The sequence below is a fragment of the Chelonia mydas genome, chromosome 2, assembly GCF_015237465.2.
Source record: "Chelonia mydas isolate rCheMyd1 chromosome 2, rCheMyd1.pri.v2, whole genome shotgun sequence".
Classification (NCBI taxonomy): Eukaryota; Metazoa; Chordata; order Testudines; family Cheloniidae; genus Chelonia; species Chelonia mydas.
In genome coordinates this window covers 84,959,293-84,982,877 of record NC_057850.1, presented here as the reverse complement: position 1 = coordinate 84,982,877, position 23,585 = coordinate 84,959,293, and the positions used below count along the sequence as shown (strand labels likewise).

General features: G+C 40.6%; 1 protein-coding gene across 6 annotated transcripts in view; it reads right to left on the bottom strand.

The window, feature by feature from the left end:
* The window catches only part of ARHGAP28 (Rho GTPase activating protein 28), a 92,456-nt gene that overhangs the window by 53,207 nt on the left and 15,664 nt on the right, over positions 1-23,585 (bottom strand). Inside the window, exon 1 of one of the 6 annotated variants that reach the window (XM_043539838.1) lies at positions 22,997-23,355. The exons of 3 other annotated variants lie outside the window; for them this stretch is intronic. The gene's annotated coding sequence lies outside the window, so the exon portion shown is untranslated. Of the gene's footprint in view, positions 1-6,372; positions 6,781-22,996; positions 23,356-23,585 lie in introns of those variants that run through there. 2 more of the 6 variants (XM_043539839.1, XM_027824757.3) reach the window with 2 other exon arrangements.

Sequence of the window (23,585 nt, the reverse complement as noted above, 5' to 3'; positions counted from 1 at the left end):
CAGACAGAATGATGGTGGGTGGAGTGACACAATAGGAGACAAAGCCAGGTAAGCAGGGAGGAGTAGAGTTGATGCAGGGAAACAGGGGAGCCAAGAAAAATGGAGTTTAAGGTCATAGAGTTCCAACAAATTACGCTCCCTGGTTCCTATGTGTGTAAAATGTCAAGAGAATCAGACTTCCCTTATTGTGTGTTTCCATTTTCAACAGAGGTGTGAAGAAAAAGATAGAAAACAAGCATTTCTTACATTTTGGCTACCCATTTCTCATAAACTGGGAACCTATCAAAATAAATGATCATCTGTGGTGTTAAAGTGATTACTCAGCCTGTGCAAAACTACCATAAGAATTGCTTCTGCGTGTGGTATTGTCAAGGCAACACCCTAAATTCCAAATGTTATTTTTCTAACTTGGGCTTGAATCATTCATACTGAGTTTCTCAGCATAAAATGGGCTTGATTTAAAGAGCCAACAGATTCAGCAATGGCTCCAAACCACTTGGATTCCAACGTGGGCCGGAACTACTTGGCCATATTACCCTTCTTTATAACATCCATAAAAAGGATAAAATCACAGTAAGCAAAATATTTTAAATGGGAACATAGGAAACCATATACCAAAGGGTGATCCACAGCCTTCCAGTTTCCCTCAGCTACCTTAATAGTGGTCACATCCCACAACCTTTTGGCTAGGTATTTTTTCTACTTATTTTCTTTAAAGATCTACCAAAAACATTTCATGCTGAAGGGCTCTGAAGGCTACAGTATGCAGGATGCCAGTTACTTCAAAGCAAGCTATTTACCCTATCTCCAGATTCTTTGAAGGTTCTGTAGCTGGAGGGAATGCTAATCTTTATAAAAAAAATGATCACTTTAAGGGTCTGATCTTGCAATCCTTTACTCATGTGAGCAGTCCTAACTCATAGATGTAACCCTATGTAGTCAGCAGAAATATTCTCATGAGCAAGTATTATATCTTTACGGTGCAATTCTGCTTCTGTTGAAGTTTTTTTTTTTAATCATTGACTTCAATGGACGTAGGATCTAGCTCTTAGAAATTTGTGAGGGGAGTGGGCTTTTGTTCCGAGAGAAGTATTCAAGATTCTAATACTTGATTGAGATCCAGACATGTTATTTTAGCTTTCAAACACTTTTAAATATACAAAATACCAATTTGAATTATTCTGGGAAATGGAATCCTTCTAATGGCATAGAAACCCTCTACACCACCCATCCCAGGCATCAATGTCCTGGGTGAGCTCCGGCTGCTATGACAGCCTGTAGAAAGCTTCAGATTGTTCATAGCAGTACTGGGAGACTAGCTTGGCATGGACCAGTTCTAATATTGATGGGAGTGCAAAAGGGACCTTTGAATATTCCCTCTTCGGCTGTGCTGAGTGTTCCTCCACTACAACTGAAAATCGGACCCTAAACGTCAACAATTCTGTTTTGGTGCTTGCTGGATTAGGGCAGCAATATCACTGAAACAGTAATAACTAAAATGTCATCCTAGCCATAATCAGGAGCACTTCACATCTTTAAAGCGCTGTACTAGAGCTAATTAATCGTCACCGTACACGGAGAGTTGGGCAAGTAAGCATTATTATCCCTGTATTATAGGTATAGAGGAATAAAGTGACTTGTCCAAGGTTACACAGCAATTCGGTCACAGAACTAGGATTAAAATACAAGAGTTCCTGGCTCCCAGTCCCATGCTTAGCCCTCTAGAGCAAGGAATCACTAGTCTGTGGTTTAAAAGTGCCGTAGACCATGGAATAGAGCTCTTTCTGCTTTTAGAGTGTTGCCTGGTTGGAGCTTCTAACTGAGCTTTGTTAACCCACCACATATTCTTGACTAGATGTTCCATAAAAAATAATTAATATCACTATGCAAACATAGTAGATCATGTCCAAATGCTCAAATGTAAACTGACTGGTAAAACTAAGTTGTTGCTCTCCCTATCATCACAAATCCATGTTTCTCTTTCCATTCTTGTCTAGGTAATTGCCATGATGCATGCTAGGGGTGAACATTCTCAGGGTGCTCATCCATCTTTTAATGATCATATCAGCTCTGTGACTTTGCAGGTGCTCTATGAATGTTACAAATCTGCAATGCTATCCTCCCACGAGGACACTGTATTGCTTATCCATGCCATTGTTATAATACACCTTGGCTGAACTGTTATAATACTCTCTCCTTTGGAGAATTTCCAGGCAGGGGCTATATTTATGTCAGTTACAATGGATTCAAAATGCCTCTGCCAGGATTTTTAAAACAGACTAACACATCCTCCTCTATTTCACTCAAATTGAGGTCACTACTCTGCCTTCCTGTAAACATATTAGGTTGATTGTGAGTTTTGTTGTTTCAGACATTTAGGCATCAAAATCAATGGGAGTTAGATGCCTAAATAGCTTTGAAGATCTGGGCCTTACCTCTTTTATTTCAGCTACTATTGCTAAAGTCTACAATTTGCTGTTGATGGGTCACTGCCTGTTCCTGGAATCCCAGACAAGACTGTAGACTATGGGTAAAAATTTCAAAAGTGCTCAAGTGACTTAGGAGTCTAAGTCCCATTTTCAAAAGTGACTTAAGCACTTGGGAGCCTAAGGCTCACCTGTGGTATTCAGTGATCACTCAGTGTGCAAGGTGCTTGTAAGAGATCTAATTTATTCTGTATCTGGTTCTAACTGGCTGTGCATAATAAGAGTTTAATAGTGCCTTGCTCAGACTCTGTGACTGGGAAGCTCAGCTCTTAAAGGCACAGACTGCAATACAGCAGCACCAAGAGTCAAAAAGACATATGTGCCTGAGTCATTTTGAAAATGGGATGTAAGCTCCTAAAATCAGGCCCACTTTGGAAAATTTTACCCTAAAGCTTTAAACTGCAGTGTGCATTCTATTTGAAATTCCTATTCAGTGGACATTAAGCTTGCCATTTTGCGGGTATTTTCATATCTAAATTCTAGCCTTATCTTTTAAAACTTCCCTTTGATTAGCACAGCTGTTATTTATTCTTTTTACTTGGCTGGGATTTCTGCAAGGGCTCTGCAGAGTAAGGCTGTTTGTATTTTATTGTGCTGTTAATCTTTTTTTCTTAAGACATACATGAACAATGTCCTAAGGGGAAGATTATTACATCTATATGAATACATAACATAGATCAGAACAAAATAACTGGGGGAAGGAATATTTTCATAATCTTCCGTGAGCCTTATGAAGAAGTCTAGATAACTTGTATGGAGAGACATAAGACATATCTCAGGGGACCAAGAGAAATTTGTTGCTTAATGGCAGTAGTCTTTAAAATAAAGATGGAGCAGAACTATAATTAATATATTCAATATACTTGGGAATCAATTTGGGGGGTGGCATACGTCTCAAAACAGGAGGTTGCCTCATAACTACGTTCTCTTGAATAGGTTTCACTCTGTAGAGTCTTCCAAAATAATTGACAAGTTTTTACATGGTTCTAAAATAAAAGCAGAGGCTTTCTAATACAGGATAATTAAAATGTTTGAATAAAATATTGTGTCACCTTATTCTTAATGTTGCTATGCCCATTTACAAAATCTAAGGATCTGGACATTATGTTCAAACAATGTATCACTAAACACCAGAGAATTTCTATAAGTCTATGCCTCTCTCATGACAGTGCCAAAGGAATCCTACTTTTCTTCCTCATCGAGGCAGCCAGGCTAAACCATGCAAAATGTTGCTGAACCATAAATCACTTTGAAAACCTGAACCGCCTCCACTTAGCCCCAGAGCACAGCAACTCCTGTTACAAGGAAGTCTAACCTTAAATGTCCTTCTGGGATGTAAGGAGTGTTATACATTAGACACAGGAGGCAACTGTTCCGTTTACTTGGCACTGGTGAGGCACGAGCTGGAGTAATGTGTCCAGTTTTAGGCACAACACTTTAAGAAAGATGTGAACAAATTGGAGCTAAATTGACAAGAGGTTTGGAAAGCATGACCTATGAGGAAAGGTTGTAAGAACTGGGGATGTGTAGTCTTGAGAAAAGAAGGGCGAGGGGGGACATGATCACAGACTTCAATTATAAAGAGGACAGTGATCAGTTGTTCTTTTACACTGAAGTGAGCATAAGTAGTTATAGGCTTAGTTTTCAGCAAGGGAAACTTAGTTAGATAGTAGGAAAATAATTCTAACTATAAAGATAGTTAAGCAACTATAAGGATAGTTGGAGGTTTTTAAGAACAGGTTTGACAAACACCTTTCAGGGATGATCTAAGTATATTTAATTCTGCCTCAGCACAGGGGGATGGGCTAGATGAAGTTCACCAACATCTGTGATGGCTTCATAGACCATTGAAAGGAAGCCTAAAACATAACGAGAGGAAAAAAATGTCCTTTCTTTCTAAGAATTCATCCACACATTACATCCACACATGTAATAGTCACGGAAGCACAGAGGGCAATCAGAACCCCCTCTGGTGACTGACCCCGGCACATGTTTCTAGCAGTGAGCTCTTGGAACCTCTAACAACAATTTTTCAACCCCTCCTTTCATGCGGGGAATCCACTACTCATCTTAAAACATGCAATAGTCTGACTGGTACTAAGGAAACCACTGCTCACCAGAGACACTGCAAAGTTCTATGCAGTGTCTAATCTCTCTCCCTTTTCTAAGCAATTTAATCAAGAAACTAGCTAGCAAAAGTCAGCTGCTCCAGTGTGGTCAGCTGCCTGGATCTTTCACAGTCAAATGTCAGGCCTGGGCATAGTACAGAGAAAGTGTCTCCTGCTGTGACTTCCTGAGCATAGACAACTGAAATACATTAATACTCACCCTGTTGGAGTTCTCTGCAGTATTGGGTACCACTGATGGCACTGGCCTCCAGTGGATTCCCAGTGAACTGCCAGGTTTGGGGCCAGGTCCTGTGGCTATTCGATGGATGGGCACAACCTTTTCCACAGACAGGATAACAGGGGAAGAACTCCTCAAGGAGCTCCCCGGATAAAGTATCTACCATGAATATTTATGTGGCAGGTGATGATCCAGGCTCAGGGGATTCTGGAGAAGGGATGGTTGTGTTGACCATTTTAGCATGTGAACGTACACCTGTGGCCATTAGAGCTGTTAAAAGACACTTTTCCCATGGCTCCAAAGCTGTGCTCTTAAAGAGAAATGGTACCAGAGCTGTGCAAGTTAGCCAATCGGTGTGACAGAAATCAAAAGGAATGCTGAAATAAAAGATGAGTGTGGGGAGCATGGCAATGGGGAAGAATGGGTATATTTTTATATTTGTTTACTTAATTTTATAAATACATTTTTCAATTCCTTTTCTCTTAAAATATTGTATTCGTTCAAAAAAGGCATATGTCATCTGAGTTACGTTTCCCCAGAACGAGGAGATTTACAGTGACAAGGACATATGATAGTTTATAGGTCCCTTGAAAATTTCACATTGTACTAATGAGAAACTTTTTTTTAATTGATCTTCAACATATTTTTCTGGATTTCACCTAGTTGTTATCAGATTTAAATTCCTTTAGGTAAAAAGAGTCCTTTAGAGAATAGTCTGCAATATTTGAAAATCCTGACTTCCAAGTACTCAGAGCTGAACTACATTTTAGATAAGTTCAGATTCAATGAACATTTGGAAATTGTAGATCTGGATAATGCATCTGTGAATTTAAAATGTGTTGTTTCTCATCTAGCTGTGTAACTTGTGATATTGTGGTCCATTCAAGACTCGGGGCCTAATTCTTCTCTCCCTGATACTGGTGTAAATGAGGAATAACTCCACTGAAATAAACAGAGTGTGAAACTGGTGTAAACGAAATCAGAATCAGGTCACAACATTCAGAAATACCTCAGTGTCATATATGTCACATATTAGAATATAACATAAAATTCAAGAAAGTGAATTTCTGTTACACAATAGGGAAATTTTTGTGTAATTTTATGTGAAGCAAAAATTCTGTTCCAAGAAGTAAATCAGGAGGCAGTTACTGAAACTTGTATTGTAGGGGTAAACAATTGTCATAAACAGTACAGTAATTGTAGAAGCTACATGCAATATTAATAGGATCTTTAAAAGTTTCATGACATTAGACCTTCAAGTAATTTTGTTTTTCTTTACATTCAGTCAACACTTTTGGAAACACAAAACACACACTTATGCCTGTCTTGCAGTCACTTTCACTTACAATGCATCCAATTGTTTTTCTACAGTGGATCATTCTGTCCCCCCTTTCCTTTCCTGTGTAGCTGGAAAATTCCACTAGTTATATCTTTGACAGCTTTCTCCCCGTCCCGTCATTGCTTGTTGAAGAAAAACAAGAAAGGAGAGAACACTGAAAGGTTGAAAAATTATTGATTTAGTAAATGCTGTAAACCTTACCTTGGAGCCGAATAAAGTCTCACTTATGATATCCTTAAAGGAACAGAGCAAAATATATTTGAAACCAAGTTTCTTCATGCCTCCAGTGGCAGTAAATCCTTTCCCAGCCTACAGTCACAAACATGCACACTCTGAAAGCTATCTGAACACACTGTGATAGGATAAAGCTTTATGCCTCTAGTCATACAAGGACTAGAGACACAAAGAGCAGTGGAGTTTCTGGCCCTTGTGAGAAACAGAGTCACACTACTCTGTAGCTATTTAAAGAGGTGATGCCTTCAGGATAAATGCTCATAGTGTGTTTTCCTGTTTGTGTCAGAACTTAAACCTTTCATCCATTTCCTAAGAGGAGAAATAAAAGCACAATCTGTTGGTAGTAGCTCTGTGATTCATGAGAGACACTGTAGTGTGAGTGAAATAGAAAGGCGGGGCTAATTTATTTGTTTTCCACTGAAAGGATGTAAGGCATTTCCCATTAATGTTATTTTAAAAAATCATAAATAAGTGACCACATCGAACGTAATGAAGAGTTCTATCTGTATTGATATTGCAACCCCACCCAATCCAAAACTTCAGTACAAAATGCCATCTGGGAAAGAAAAGTGAGCCAAAAACATGGATTACAGGAAAATCTAACATTTATGTGAAAGCCTTTCTGCTTCAGGAAAGCGTCCAAGAGGGTAGATCAGCCGAACACTTAGAACACAAGGAAGCTTTTAGAGAACATGCAACAGGTTTCACATTAAGAAAACAACAGAGCTGGGTTTGTATCACAACATTTGCATCCAGATCCAAAACTTCTGAAGTCTGGGCATGATTGGATCCGGGTTTTGGCTTGGGTCCACCTCTAGAAAATACACCATGGAAACAATTCCTTACTGAAGTCTGTCAACTTGCCGAAAGGAGAACCAATAAATAGCTTTCAAACAAGATAAGTACTCCAAATGTTCAAACATATTTAAGAAAAACAGCTTTACTAGTCTGTTTAATTATCTAAACAGGTCTGTCTAAGACACATTTCCTCTACCCTTTCCACCCCCAAGTTGTAGGAGGAAGAGCTGAAACTCTGGTTACAGCCTCATGTGAAATCTCTGTTCAGGGCCTCCAGCGACCTTGTTAAAGTCATCCAACAAAGTAAGGAAGAGAGAACCTGATATTTCTAATGTAAAAACCAACCCAACACCAGCAGAAAAAAAATAAAGAAATAGGAGGAAACAATCTCTGTGATGGCCATTATACATCTGCAGGGGCAGTAAAGGGGAAAAAATGGTATTTTGTTTTGCAATTCACCTTCAAGTTTAAATTGTTTTCTTGTAAATTTTTATACAGGAAATCAAAACTCTTCTCAGTCTCATCTCATAAAATTTTGTCTTTATGTGGCCTTTTGATTTCATAAATCTTTTTGGATTTTAAAGATTATTGTCCATGGGATCAAGAATGCAGCTTGCTTGTCACTGTTTGTGATTATGGACTGGCTAGTCATGCTTTAGTTTAAAGGATGAGCTGCAGGGACCTGGATGGCTCAGGAGATTGGCAATGAGCTTTTATGCTATGAATTCAGCTTGAGTTAGTAATGACTGAAATAATGCGGTGGTCTCAGTCCATACCCACCTAGACAGGTACCCATATTGCAATACCATCACCACAGGCACTAACTGAGAAGCTCAAGGCTGAAGGTCATGGAGACTGACTTACTCCCCCATCCTTAGAGGATTTCTCTCACCAGTTAAGTGGAGGGATAAAAGGACTGGAAAGCTAGCAATGCTGCCGCTTGTGTGGGACCTGTTGTGTGGATAAATTATGACATTAAAAGGACACTGTCAGGTCATTTTAAACCCAGTTCTAGGTTTTGTATTGACAACTTTTAACAAGATCAAATATTAGGAGAAATGTTTTCATGATTGTTTTTCAAAATTCAGTGAAAACAGTATTTGTTTGAACATTTCAACATTCTCGACAGTGTGCGTACAATAATCTAAGGTGTTATTAGTAACAAATTACGGTTGTAAGAACGTGGCCCATGCACTTTAACCTAATACTGTCCCCTTAACAATTTCCAGGGCCACAATCATGGCAGGAGCTCGCATATGGGTGCTTAGAATCTCCAGGGCAGGGATTGTCTCTTACTATGTGCTTGTACAATGCCCAGCAAAATGGGGACGTGACATCTTTTGGGGCCTTTAGGCACATATAATAAATAGAAATAAGTAATAATGGGCTACTATACCACTTGGAGCCCCACTGAAGCCAGTGACTCTCTGCCTGCCAACATTCTTTGCAGAATCAAGGCCTTCATTGGTCAGTCCAGGAAAAGTTGTTTTAAGGAACTGTCATTTTTCACGCCATGTGCCCAAGAAGCTCTGAGCTGATTTTGAAGATTGTTTATACAGGGAAAAAAGGGTGTAATATTTCAGAAGCAGTAATGCTGAGCATTTAATAGGTATCAATGACCAGTGAATCTGGTCTTGCAGTATGATTTTCCTCAGAATTAAACAAAATGAGACACATAATAGAAATGTAATTGACACAAACCTTTAAAAAACATCATCTATTTTATTGCTGCATACATAGATGACCTGCTCCTCTGCTTAAAGTTAGGTATGTACTTTAGTACGCTGATGAATCTGGGCAATAAACAGTAATTAAGAGCTCCCACTTTAACAGGCAAAGGTTACTGTGATATTGCTTAAAGCAGTGGTTTTCAAACTGCGGGTTGTGACCCAGTACCGGGTCGCGGAATGGAAGGCGCTGGGTCGCGGCGGCTCTGGTCAGCACCACCGACCGGGCTGTTAAAAGTCTCATGGGCGGTACTGCCCGGCTAAGGCAGGCTAGTTCCTTCCTGTTCTGATACCACGCTGCACCCCAGAAGCATCCACCAGCAGGTCCAGCTCCTAGGTGGGGGGCCCCCACCCTGAGGACCAGCTCTGCACTCCCATTGGCTGGGAACAGGTCAATGGGAACTGTGGGAGCGGTGCCTGCGGGTGAGAGCCGTGCGGAGCTGCTTGCGCACCTCTGCCTAGGAGCCGGACCTGCTGTTGGCCGCTTCTGGGGTGCAGCGTGGTCCACGGTGCCAGGACAGGCAGGAAGCCTGCCTTAGCACCTCCGCTGCACCGCTGACGGGGAGCCAGCTGAGCTAAGCCCGCACCCCAATCCCTTGCCCCAGCCCTGAGCCCTCCCTCAAACCCAGAGCCCCTTCCTGCACCCCAAAACCTGCATCCCCTGACCCAGCCCAGAGTCCCCTCCCACACCCTGAACCCCTCATTCCGGCCCCACCCTACAGCCCTCACCCTGCACCCCAACCTTGTGCCCCAGCCCTGAGCCCCTCCCATACCCCAAACCCCTCATCCCCAGCTCCGTTGGGTTTTGGGTAGCAATTTTCTTCAACTGGGTTGACAGAAAAAGAGTTTGAAAACCACTGGCTTAAAGGACTCTGCTAAACTTTCATATACAGGTTGACAAATTCCAAAGCTAGCAGGAACCATTGTGTTATATAGTCTGACCTGCATAATGCAGGTCATAGAACTTCTTCCAAAATAATTCCTAGAGCAGATCATATCTGAAGAGCATGAAAATGAAGCTCCAGAAAGGATGTGGAAGAGTCTTAGTTTCACTAATTATTCTGCAAAAATGAAGCTGGCACAATCATAAACTTATATGGCAGCTTGCACTGAAACATAATTACAGCTTCCTTTACAGAGGCTCAACATATTCTATCTATTCCAGCTCACAACAGGCAGAAATCAGAGAATCTTGCATAACAGAATTTTACTAACTCTGGGATCCATTAACCACACAGGCTCCAGATCTGCTTTCATTCGAGTGAAATAACATTATCCCGAAACTTAAAGATAAGTGAAACATCTCAAGATAAGCCTTTAGAGGAAATAAAGAGGAAGAAATGATGGTCAAAATATTAATAGGTGACTGTGACAGGGTGGTAAGCAGAAAACTGCTTAGCCAACCCTCTATCACCCCAGTTCCAATTAAGGGAGGTGAATTGGAGCTGGGTAGACCACCTGGCCCTGATCGGGGAAGCTTGAACAGCTGTTGCCTCATCAGGCCGGGGCTGGATAAGAGCCCCAGGGGAAGGAAGCCAGGGTTTGGGGGCAGGGAGCTGGAAAGAGGAAAGCTGCAAGAGGAAAGGCAGTGAGGGGAAGCAGAGAGAGAGAGAGAGAGAGAGAGAGAGAGAGCGCGCGCGCGCGCGAGAGCGAGCTAACTAGCTAGCTAGCTAGCTAGCTAGCTGGCCCCCCTCTCTCCTTCTGGTGGACTGCAAGAAGGGGACTATATATATGGTGGAAAGGTGGTGGGAGCACAGCTTGTAAATAAAAGCATCAGGCTGGCACTGCATCCAAAGGTCTCTGTTTGAATTTCTCAGCTCAGTGGGGGCAGGAGCCAAGGGGGGCTCTGCAGGGACGCTGTTACAGTGACATATGTTAAAGTAACTACTGTGATAGAACACAGAAATACATCGCTTGCTTCCCCAGCCCTTACTTAGACAAACCCCCCACGGATGCCACTGGGGTCCTGCAGGACTGAGCCCTCCATTACTATGATTCCAAAGATCTAACTCATCCAGTGGGCTTTGCAGGGGGAGTTTTGCAAACATCTTAACAGGAATTTGTGATTAACAGGAAACTGCTAAACTTGAATTATAGTCCCAGCTCTGACTAGGAAAGCCAATCACTGTGTTATTATACAGTGTATGAAATAGGGATTTTAAAAGTATTTAACCCACAAGCCGGTTTAAACATAAAAGTGAGCTGTAGCTCACGAAAGCTTATGCTCAAATAAATTGGTTAGTCTCTAAGGTGCCACAAGTACTCCTTTTCTTTTTAGTCATGCAACAGGAGAAGATTTACAGAGCATGACAAAAGAGGAAAGATTGAGGAATATGTAGTGCCAGCAGATGAAGACTAATGGAAAACAAAATTCACATTGATTGTAGGAGTAATTTTTCTTTTGCCATGCTGCTGTGTTTTATAGAAGGGCTGCTGCCTGCTCACTTAGCTGAATTTCATAATCAAGCTGAAATGGCATTCTTTATCTGGAGTAAAAATGTTGGCTCTAAAGGTCACCTTGATGAATTCATTTGCTTGTTGGATACACCTTCTTCAAGAGTAAATTAACTATGAGAGTACTGAGCTTGCCTTCAGTGGGCATTGAAATAGGGATGGATGGATGTTGAAACAACTTAAGGAGCTGTACAAACTGGGAGATTTTCACACATTAGGCAAACAAAATATCCTTTAAGTCAATCTAGAACTTTTAAAAACAAAATATGAATGCATCTTAACATTTAGAGGAAAACATCAATGACCTTAGCAATTCAGAACTAATGTTTCTCCGGTTCACGATCTTCTGATAATATTCTCTCATTAGATTTCTATAATGAGGGGTTATCTTTCTTCATTTTGCTTTAAGCCATGTCATGGAGAAACTGGCTATCCTAATCCATAGTATTTATATAGTAAGATTCACAAAGCAAAGCCAGATGGGAAAAATTACTTTCCCTACAAGCCATACATTTCTTTAAAAACTAAACAAGTAACACTCTGGGCCCAAGTGAGAAGAAAGGCAACAGAGTGATGGAAACAAACCATAAAATAAGGAGGAAATGAGTGAAAGCTTGATACCATCAGTTAGTTGGCAAGACGATGGAAAGGCAGTATTATTTGTCAGCATTTCTGAATTCAGATGTGTTTTTCATTGTGTGAAATGAGCTAAAAACTACACATATGGATCCCGAGCTAGAATTCCCCAAACTCACAAATGATTTTTGGGTTGGGTTCATCTGCAGCAATAGTCTAACAGTCATAACTGATGTGTGATCCTGAAAAGGTTTGCAGGTACAATTTGCATAAAGTCCCAAAAGTTAATGAGCAAGAGCCTGGCTGTATTGAAATCAATGGTAAAATGCCCATTAATATCAACAGGACCAGGGTTCCATTCTAGATGATTATCCAGAGCTTAGCTGGATCTTCTTCCTATCCCTTCTCTGTTTCCCATCATGTTCCTTACTTCCCCAACCCATCCAGATCTTTCTCCTTTGCCCTAATGCTGCTCACTAGACATCCGATCTTTGGTGGCTTTGCAAAAAGCGTGTGGAGTTCAGTCAGGTCTGGAAGTCTGTATGTTGGGCTCTGGTCATCTGGGCTCTGGTCAAACATTGCATGCGCTAGTTGGAATTACCCCACTGGACTGACCAGTGCCCACCTCTGTTCCCTGGGAGAACCCACTCACAAGATGTGATGACAGCTGCTGGACCAAAACCGGTTCTCAGACTTAGTGAGAATCCACAAACGATTTCAGCAAAGTCTGGAAGACTGTCAGGGTTTGAGCAGGGAAATGGGAACTTTGTCTCAATCCAAACAAACCCAGGGGTAAAATAATGGCCCCACTGACATCAATGGAAAAACGTCAATTGGATTTGACAGGGTTGCACTCACTTGGCACTCACCGTTTCAAGAATTGGCTAGTTTCATGATTTATCAAAGAATTTGCCCCTCCATATGGTGAATATTTAATTTGAACTAAGTAATGTATAATTTTTTCCATTAGATGTTAACTTAATCAGCTAAGCTACTGCAATATACCAAGGGATTTTTTTTCCCCAATACATCATGAAATGTGCTTTGCTAAAGTGACTTCTCAAAGTCCTTGGCTAAAGTCAGGAAATTTTGACAAGGAGGGAAGAAAGTTTAATATTTTGGTATAAGCTTCAGAGATAGTTTTTAAGGTGAAAAATAGTATATATAATGTTTTCTGAAAATGTTCATTATTTTTAATATTTAATCTTCAGGACTCCTTAAGAAATTTCCTTAAGAAAAAAATATAAGGCAAACGGCTGCCATATGCAGTTAGTGTGTAATGAGCAGAGATTCAGTGTGCCTAAAATTTTATTCATTACTTGACATAGGCCAAACAGTAGACATGCACTTGGAAGCCATTCAGAATGTGGGTTTTGTTTTTGTTTTATTTTACAAAAGAGAGTTCAGCAGCACATTTGAAAACTACCTAAGGGAACAATCTGCCCCACAACAAAACATCACAAGTAATGAAAGGACATTTAACAAGATAAAAAATGAAAGGTGGAAACTTATACACACACACACAGAGCCATACAACAGTGCTGTCAGTTAAGTCAATGGAGTTACACGAGTTGAGGATCTAGCTCATAAGGCCTAATTCTCCACTGTCTTGCACCTTATTTATTCTTTGAATTCTTAGAGGCCAGAGCCCCACTGTGCTAGGCACAACACAGACTTTTTGCAGTCAATTACAGTTGCCAGTTAACAGATCAGAATGGCAATATTTTACACCTGCTTTGCCCAATGGAGAAATGGGCCCATTGAATGCACTTGGTTATCTGTAACATTTAAAACATAGGTTTCAGAGTAGCAGCCATGTTAGTCTGTATTCACAAAAAGAAAAGGAGTACTTGTGGCCCCTTAGAGACTAACCAATTTATTTGAGCATAAGCTTTTGTGAGCTACAGCCCACTTCATCGGATATATTCAGTGGAAAAATACAGTGGGGAGATTTATATACATAGAGAACATGAAACAATGGGTGTTACCATACACACTGTAAGGAGAGTGATCACTTAAGGTGAGCTATTACCATCAGGAGCGTGGGCGGGGGGGGGGGGGGGGGGGGGGACCTTTTGTAGTGATAATCAAGGTGGGCCATTTCCAGCAGTTGACAAGAACGTCTGAGGAACAGTGGGGGGTGACGTCTGATTTGTGTCCATTTATTCTTTTACATAGAGACTGTCCAATTTGACCAATGTACATGGCAGAGGGGCATGTCAAGAATTATAACATTCAAAAGCCAGTTGGAGAACACTTCAATCTCTTTGGTCACTCGATTACAGACTTAAAAGTGGCAATTCTTCAACAAAAAACTTCAAAAACAGACTCCAATGAGAGACTGCTGAATTGGAATTAATTTGCAAACTGGATACAATTAACTTAGGCTTGAATAGAGACTGGGAGTGGATGGGTCATTACACAAAGTAAAACTATTTCCCCATGTTTATTTCCCCGCCCCCCATTGTTCCTCAGACGTTCTTGTCAACTGCTGGAAATGGCCCACCTTGATTATCACTACAAAAGGTCCCCCCCCCCCGCCCACGCTCCTGATGGTAATAGCTCACCTTAAGTGATCACTCTCCTTACAGTGTGTATGGTAACACCCATTGTTTCATGTTCTCTATGTATATAAATCTCCCCACTGTATTTTCCACTGAATGCATCCGATGAAGTGAGCTGTAGCTCACGAAAGCTTATGCTCAAATAAATTTTTTAGTCTCTACGGTGCCACAAGTACTCCTGTTCTATTTAAAACATAGACCAAAATGGGATTTTTGCATGCTTACAAGATCAAGCCCATCATTAAGATTTATAAACCGTTATTAAACCAAGAGAATCACCACAATTTCAGGTCTAACATAACTGTATCTTTGGGATTTTCAGTATCAGTTCCTGCCATTCACTTTAAATCAAACTGAGATGCCTGGGAAAACCAATCAAATGGTAATGTTATTGCTCTTATATATTCCTTATGCTGGATACATGATTATCTGAATCTGCAGCTGTTCCCCTGGCAACGTTCCTTCTGATATCAAACCACTCTTGAATACTGGCATGTGTTTGTGCAACGATTTTCAACAATGCAAGCACTGAATATAAGAAAGTGGTGGGTGCACAACCAGTGCTTTTGTAAGAAAAAGCTGCTGAACAAAACTTTTAGAAAGTGCAGTGAAAGTAGTGGATCAAAGGAAGGCAAAATGCATGAGATGTGATAAGACATAAAATTTCAGATGGGGGTGGGGGCTGGGGATTCTGGAAGCACTTCCATAATTGCAGTGACAGCCTCATTAACCAATCACTGTAATTGCAGACAACATTCTCCAGACTTTATAATGTACTAATGTTTCATATAGTCTGCTTTTTGTTTTTGTGTAGATAAAATTGGTGAGACTGTGTGAGCTGGTATCCATGTGGCTGCCATAACTCAAGATAACAACCAGCTTTTGTTTATAGCAGATGTGAAAACATCCATATTAGAAGCAATGGTAGGTGCCAACCCTGGCAAGATCACATATTAAGTAAAATATACATAAATATTCCCTTCAGAATCAAAATGTAATGAAGCCAGGACTAAATGCTAAACTCATCCCCTTGATTTGGCTTTCCTTCAATAAGGTACACATACAGCATTACCACCAAAAATAATCACACTCTTCCTCTCTCTTGGAAAGAGAAATATACTCCTGTAGTTTCAAGTTTTTAGAACACTTGGGATATGCTCAAGCACTACATTGATAGTGGAAACAACGAGGAGTCCTTGTGGCACCTTAGAGACTAACCAATTTATTTGGGCATAAGTTTTCGTGGGCTAGAACCCACTTCATCATTCTAGCCCACGAAAGCTTATGCCCAAATAAATTGGTTAGTCTCTAAGGTGCCACAAGGACTCCTCATTGTTTTTGCTGATACAGACTAACACAGCTACCACCCTGAAACCTGTTACATTGATAGTGGGTATATGTAGAGAGAAAGCCAAATACTGAGGTACAGCTGAGAAATAATTGACACACATGGCAGGGTTTCCATCACCTGTCTGCCCCTTATCTCAGTACTGTGTAATGAGGGCCAGTTCACCCTCAGGGGTCCTGTAACTTGTGCCATCAGTAATGACTCACCCCTTGGGGGATGTTTCACTGCCACAGAATCACTTTAACAAACAGGCTCTTGCGATGCAAGAGTGTAGTGCTTTCCAACCCTACTCCATCACCCAGAATACCCCCTATGCCACAGGAGGAAATTAGAAGGCAGTATGGGCTGGCCTACACTGGCTTTCTGACACTCAGGCCTATCCCACACAAAGAAATCCCCAGCAGGCTATTTAAGCTGGTTTTTCATTGTCAGGGCAGCTGGGTGATTGGGCATGGCTGGAGGAAAGGCAATCTATCAGAACTACCAGGCAACTGGGAGTATCCCCAACAAGGTTGTGACATTGAACAGACTGGAATGGCTGCTTTCATTGGGAGCCTATACACCTACCTTAGGTTCTAACCAGGTAACCCTAACTTGTGGATTGGCTGGACCCTTAGGACTTGCAGGGAATTATTTCCGATGATCCATTAGGTTCAGTGATGGCTCATCAGGCTCAGAACACTCATCACATCCATCCCCTTTGCCCTCTTAGAGCAATGCAAAGAGAATGCAACAGGGGCTAGGATCTGACCACAATATTCATGCTAGTTCCCACTGCAATTGATAGCTATTGCTGTATTAAGTTTTGACTGGGTGCAACAGGAGTTACAATCTAACAGGTACATATAACAAAACAGGCCCAAACTTCTGGTCATTATTGTCACACCCAAATGGTTTCAATTTTATATTGTAGAGACCAGACTGCTAATAAAAGCAAAAAGACACATTCATTTTCAAACACACACATTTATACAAAGCCGAAGAAACAACATGTATAAGCACTTCTATGGTGGGCTGTCAAAGTGGAAGCTCCTCTTAATCCCAGATCCCCAAGACTATGTGCATCATTTACTAACAAAAGAGTGATGAAATACTGAAATGTGTCAATCTGGAATGAGAAGGGCAAAGGTGAGCACAATGCACAACTCTGCACTCTGACACAGGAGGAGAAAGAAATCAGCCTTGCTCCAAATGTTAAAACCATCAAAGCACTTCTGTGAGGCAGTACAACAGCTAACGTCTGCAGCCCTCACATCTGAGGATGTGAAATTGTGAAACTAAGTAGGGGACGCCAAGGTAAGTAGTTGGAAGGAAGACCTGCAAGGAAATCTTAACATGTGCTGGTGACTCAGTAGGTAGCACTCTTCTCTCAGAGCTAGTACTGAATCAATATGCCAGCATGATGGTAGGCTGGGTCCTATACGGAGGTCCCCTTTTACAGATGGTATATTCAATTAGGGGCCCAAGTCTTTACAATTTTGTTAAGATATCATGGTAATTTTTGCAGGAATATCAGTGTTACTCCTGAGACAAGGCAGGTGAGGTAATATTTTTTATTGGACCATCTTCTGTTGGTGAGAGATACAAGCTTGCAAGCTTACAAAGAGCTCTTCTTCATCTTGTGTCTCTAATATCCTGGGACCAACACAGCAACAATACTGTAGTGTTATTCCTGGTGTTTTGGCCAAATTTCAGTGTAAGTAGTTGCCTAGTGCCTATTTAAATTGCCCCTGTTGTTTCAATCAACTGTTATATACTACTTCCTTGCTCTATATATTTTTTGTTGTGTGCTGCTAAATTATTATTTATTGTATTCTGATAACACCTAGAGTTCTCAATCAGAGATCAGAGCCTCATTTGTGCTATTCAGAGTACATACATGTATCAGAAAGATGGTCCCTGCCTTAAAGAATTTGCAGCCTAAGTAAGCAGTCATCTTTCACTCCAGGCAGACCTGCATTCAGAGATGGATGAAATAATTCCTTTTCAAACTGCACAAATCTCCAAGACAGAAAGAAATTGCAACTAATAAAACATTACATTACAAACTTCTGCAAAATATCTAAAGTGCCTTTGCCATAAGCAAAAATGTAGCGGTTTTTAAAAATTTGGTATCTTGGGCCCTTCTACGTATATAAGAAGTGTCGTGTCCCAGTTAGGAATTTCCAATAACACAAAGCTCCAATTTTGAATGCTTGTGGATCCTGAGATATCGCACCTTAAACTTGTCACTGGCCCAGGACAATATATGGTCTTTCCTGGGCTTCAGACCAATGTAATTTTATAAGCAGGGAAGTGGAGGTTGAAGAAGGAAAGATTTTTTTCCTGTTAAAAAAACAACTGCTGTTTGAGGATGGTCAGCTATTTGGATTGTTAGAATAAATCTTGGTGAGTAGACTAGCAGGCAGAGTGCAGGTAAGGTAAGGTAATCAAAGGTGCATGATGACTGCAATTTATCACCTGAGTGCCATAAATAATTACCTATCCCTTCTCTCCCCCTCCAAGAGGGAAGGTGGGAGGGAACTGTGACTGAGGCATTGTCTCTGAGGCATAGCCGCTGTTGGGGCCATTCCTGGGATGGTGCAGTTTCCCTGACTCTTGTTCAGGGCTTGGCCTAAAGGCACAACCTAGCCTTTGGAGAGTGAAAGGGTTCAGAAGTGAAATGTTGTTTTCCAGTTGGTAGTGTGGGTTATTCAGTCCAACCACAAAAAAAATGATCTGTACCAAGATATTTTCCCACAAATCTTTATTCTTGAGCTTTAGGAGTTTTCAATTCTAATACAAGTAACAAGGATTTTTAGAAACAGGAAAAACTTCAGCTCAGGCTACAGTCTAGTCCTCTAGAAACCAGGGCCTAGATTTTGTGATTTATACACAGACCAGTGTTGGGGGAAACGTTTTTAACCAGTGGCATTGACAACCCATGGTTTGACTCTGCTTGGTCCTGACCATTAAGGGGCCAATCTGAAATACGAATAAAATATTGAAAAATAACACAGCAATTTTTGTCAAAATCAAAGCATTACACCGCACGTTGACCAGAGCTTTTCTGCAAATCAGAAAAACAAAACAAGGGTTCAATCCTGCAAGGTGCTGAGCACTCTGACACTGACTCAATAAAGCACTTAAAGCTAAGCAGGTGCTTGGCAGTGCTTTACATGATTGGCGCCAGAATGCAGGACCGATAAAACTGATTGATTAAAAATGTCCCAAAAAACTCTCTCCATATTTTGCTTTATGCAGCCTTTTCAAGTGCATGCACCTGTGAGGTGCCAGACTGAAAGCTCTGCTAACTGAAGCCCTTTCTCTATAGAGATGGGGTAGCCTGGGCAGCAGACAACTCCACATGCTCCCACCAGTGGGCCTCCACAATGAGCATCCTAAGAAAGGGACTTTTTCTAGTAATAGCTGAGCTTCTGCGCTTTGACAAAGCTCTGTTTCCCATTACACTGAGTCAACCAGCTCATCCCCCCATTCAGCTTAGGGAATACATATATCTTCCAAGTAGACTGTAGCACCACTTTGCTTACTAGACTGAGCAATCATGTGAGTTACACAGTGGGGCTTCTGAACAAGTTTCTGGAGTACATTTCAACATTTGTGAAACTGGAATTGAACTGGCGAGGGCCCATGGTCGTTCCCTTCATGACTGTGTTAATGCTAGCCCAGCCTTGGGGAGAAATCTTAAATGAATTTAACACACACAAGGAAAGAGCTGATGTTTTTAACATTTGGAGATCCTGCATTCATGCATGTTCCTGTGAAACAGCTTATGCAAGTTAGACATTATTCAAGGATAACATGAGACAACCAATTTAGAGGCACATGTCTGATAACACATTATGATTTACAGGGTTTAAGGCGAGTGCCTTGCCACTGAGCCTTTTAAACATCATGTGTACCTTTTCATGTAACTAAAAAAAATAAATAAAAAGGAATAACTTTTTCCATAGGTTTCAGAGTAGCAGCCATGTTAGTTTGTATTCACAAAAAGAAAAGAAGTACTAGTGGCACCTTAGAGACTAACCAATTTATCTGAGCATAAGCTTTCGTGAGCATCCGATGAAGTGAGCTGTAGATCATGAAAGCTTATGCTCAAATAAATTGGTTAGTCTCTAAGGTGCCACGAGTACTCCTTTTCTTTTTCTATACTCACTGTATATTCCAAGAAAAAGATTTTCTCAAGCACAGTTGCTGAGTCCCTTTTAGCTGAGAAGAAAGAATTTCAATTAAATCTCATTCCAACAGACCAGAGATAGTTTGGAAATGTCTGCACATCTGTAAATGCATGGGGGTTTGTTAAGGATGTGCTAATAGTTTCATATAAAATAAGAACCAAAGCAAAGCTCAGCCATTTTCTCGTAATAAGCTACATTTTGAAGCACTTCTCCTTGCCTTGTTACGTATAAGACACCTAGCATGAAAAATACTTATGGTTCCAGCAGGTATTAAGGCTACAGGTCAACCATTCCATTCATTTTTCCTACAATCCCCATAATGCATCTATTCTATCCAATTATGCAGTTCTACACATTCCTCCCTGGCCACACAGGGCATTTGCTTTATGCCCTGAAGCATGAGACTGTAGAACATATATCATTATCTTTGCTGTTGTTATTTATTATTTGTATTCTAGAAGTCCTCATGGCCAACTGAGAATGGGTCCCAATTGTGCTAAGCCCTGGACAAACACAGAAAAAGAGATGGTCTCTACCTTAAAGAGTTTACAAGCTAAACAGACAAGACAGATAAAGGGTAAAGGGAAATGGATAGAAAAAGCTTTGCTTGCATAACTACAGATATTGAGCCAGGCTCTAATGCCCTTTCTCATGCAGAATAGCACTTTGCTCCACTAGTGGTCGCTTTGCGGTCCCATGGGAACACTCATAGACTAAGGTGTTATTCACCATGAGTATGGATGTCTGAATCTGGCCCATTGTCAGTAGCCAGAAAATTGTGGGCCAGATCCAGCCTCTTGTACTTACATGGAATAGCACCTTACTACATAAGCATTCCCACTGAAACAAAAAAAATGTGACTAATTGTGGAGTGAGGTACTATTCAACATGAGTAAGGGGATCAGAATCTGGCTCTAAGTTTGGAAAGTAGTTCTGGTTACTGTGCATGTGGCAGATTGTCAAAGATATGCAGGCACCTAGAAATCTGGATAATTTCATCCCTGCTTAATCAAATCATGATGGTTCCAGTTTGGGAGCATTGCTGTATCTTCTATGAACTCTGTTTTCTACAATACCCTTCTGCCAGATTCTGCTGTTCTTACTTAGGGAGATTTACTCTCTGAATACTGCCATTGGTTTCAGTGCCACTACTCACAGAGTAAAATACTATTCTCTGTGAGTAAAGGGTAGCAGAATCTGGCCCTGAATTACTTCCACTATCCTTTTTCTAGCCAGGAGGCAGATTGTAACTCTACAAGTCTCTGCTCCAGAGGCAGCACAGCATAGCACAGCAAAGTCACGCTTCAGCTCCTTGTGAATTAAAAGCACCTTGTGGCTCACTCATTCCAAGTAGGTACTGCAGAGAATGTGGGATACATCACCAGGATTAAATTTGGGCCCAGTCCAGCCATAATGTAAATCAATATAGTTCCACTGACTTCCATGGCACTACATTAGTTTACCCCTGCTGAGGATCTGGGCTTTAACGTTCACAAAAACTCTGAGAAGTTGCTTAGAATAAAGTATTTCAGAAGATCTTCTGTAATAGTGTTTACGTAAACAACGTCTATCCAAGAAAGTACCTGATCCTTTTCTTCATGCAAAATAACCTCATTTCAGCTAAGTAAACATTGGCACTTAGCACGAGAGCACTGCTAACTGAGAAGCTGTCAGCAGAAATTCTATGGAAGCAGGATTTTCCTATTTTAATACCATGTGGTTTGAGAGATCTCAAATACAGTGTAATAAATCATTTCTCACCCTGGCCATTAAAGGACTGTATAGGCTTACCCTTTTATAAGTAGTTCTTCCATCAAACACTGTTTTTTTTTTCTTTGTATGCTTTATTGGGAAACCCAGTTATACCCATAAGCTTCAGCCATGTGTTTAGACTTCCATATAACATTACTTAATATTCTAGACACAAATAAGGTTGCCAGTTTTGGTTGGACGTATTCCTAGAGGTTTCATCACATGACATAATCTTTAATTAAAGATTAATCTTTAATTCCTTGAGACTCCATGACAGTCCTGGAGGGTTGGCAACCCAAACCACAAACAAGCCTTTTCATGTAATTCAGTATTATGTCCTTTTCAACTGTTTGGATTTTGACAAGTGCATTATCCATTCATTGATTAAATCAATCATTAGATCAAAACTGGTTACTGTAGGTGAAATCTATTACAAACACATCTTGATTACAGTGATTTGTATGAGCATTCGTTTATCAACCTCATACCTCTTTAGTTTGCTCCTCACTTCATTGCTCACTAGTGTAGCCTTTCACAAGACTATATTTAGCCAGAAAGATCTACTCCACTGATATCAAATGCAGCTCACTGTGCTAAATGTTGGCTAGTTTACCTTGTGCTGGTGTCATTAAAAATACACTGCATAACCCTCACCTGCTTAATACCATCATCCAAATCTATAAAATAACAGTTACAAAAATGGCCTTTCAGTAAGTTATTATTCCATTTGTAAATTCATGTTTAAACTAACCAATAGCAAATATCCTCTACAAGAGATTTTTCTTTGCTCTTACTTTTATATTTGTTCACTGATTGCAAGGTCCTCATTTTATTTTATACAAGACATATATCCAAGAAAACATCATTAGGATGGCATAGCTCCTCACCAAATCAGTGCAAACCCCGAATCCATTGTCTTCTCACCTTAGTCACCCAGCAATTATATTCTCATTACAGTAAATTATTGCCTACGATCAGAAACACTTGAAAGATCAGTATCCCTATGAGTTATAGTGGCAGTTTGAAGGAGTGAAACTCTATTTCTACATCCTCTTAAAGTCCTAAGTAAAGGGTTTAATTTCAATAACAGAAAAGAGGCATTCATAAAGTAGTCAGGGAGTGAGAGGCAAAAGGAGCTATTATAGGTACAGAATAAAATATTAAAACACATAATTTGATGAAAACAATACTCACATACTTTCTTAAAACTTAGCCACCTCTTTCCAGCAGCCTGCCAGGGGTCAGATGTGTGGGAAGCGGAGACATTTCTAAGTTTGAAACAGCAAATCTTTTGTTACCTCTCCACACCTCTAATCAAACAGAAGTGAAGCATGGTAAGTCACCAAAGAGCAAACCCATGAGCAGTGACAAAATGACAGCAAGGAAAGCAGATACATGATTGCGCTTCAGTTCCTTTGCCTTCTGAGGATGGCGATGCAGATTTCTCGTTGTTATATTTGTTCACTTTGGGCTTTTATGGCTGCTTGGAGCTACACTTCATTGTATTTGATTTCAGCTAATCAAGCATACAAATGAACAGGAATGCAGACACACAACACTGTGAGAGACACATAAGGAAGTTTTTAAAACAAAATGCCTTTATTAGCCAGTGATTCCAGTGATGCAATCAGAATAGGAAGGAAAGCGTGTGTTGCTTCATTGTTTTATTTGGATATCTGAGTCCAGTGCTAACTTGTGATAACATTGAGTGAGAGAGAGAGAGAGACACACACACACACACACCATATAGTCTGTATGTTGAACCTAACAGAAAAAAAATATC